Source organism: Rhinopithecus bieti, unplaced genomic scaffold (assembly GCF_001698545.2).
Source record: "Rhinopithecus bieti isolate Rb0 unplaced genomic scaffold, ASM169854v2 repeat_37185, whole genome shotgun sequence".
Taxonomy (NCBI): Eukaryota; Metazoa; Chordata; class Mammalia; order Primates; family Cercopithecidae; genus Rhinopithecus; species Rhinopithecus bieti.
In genome coordinates this window covers 1-447 of record NW_016907620.1, presented here as the reverse complement: position 1 = coordinate 447, position 447 = coordinate 1, and the positions used below count along the sequence as shown (strand labels likewise).

The following is a 447-nucleotide window of genomic DNA, read 5'->3' as shown; positions in this document are numbered from 1 at the left end:
GTTAGGCGAGAGCTGCGCTACGCGAGGGTGTCGGACGCCGTTTCTCGTTTTCATCATATAGATAACAGCCGTGCTGCAAAGATCGTCAACGTACCTAAAACCGAAGAACCTTCTGTAAGAAGTGTGGCAAGCATCAGCCTCACAAAGTGACACAGTATAAGAAGGGCAAGGATTCTTTGTATGCCCAGGGAAAGAGGCGCTATGATCGGAAGCAGAGTGGCTATGGTGGGCAGACAAAGCCAATTTTCCGGAAGAAGGCTAAGACCACAAAGAAGATTGTGCTAAGGCTGGAATGTGTTGAGCCTAACTGCAGATCCAAGAGGATGCTGGCCATTAAGAGATGCAAGCATTTTGAACTGGGAGGAGATAAGAAGAGAAAGGGCCAAGTGATCCAGTTCTAAACTTTGGGATATTTTCTTCTGATTTTGAAGAGAAAATGTTGAAGCC

At 46.5% G+C, this 447-nt stretch overlaps 1 pseudogene across 1 annotated transcript; it reads left to right on the top strand.

Moving 5' to 3' along the window:
• Window positions 1-61: 61 nt before the first annotated feature.
• On the top strand, window positions 62-441 carry LOC108526160 (60S ribosomal protein L36a-like; annotated as a pseudogene). The gene has a single exon (XR_001884433.1). The product of XR_001884433.1 is annotated as a 60S ribosomal protein L36a-like (transcript).
• The last annotated feature ends 6 nt before the right edge of the window (window positions 442-447 follow it).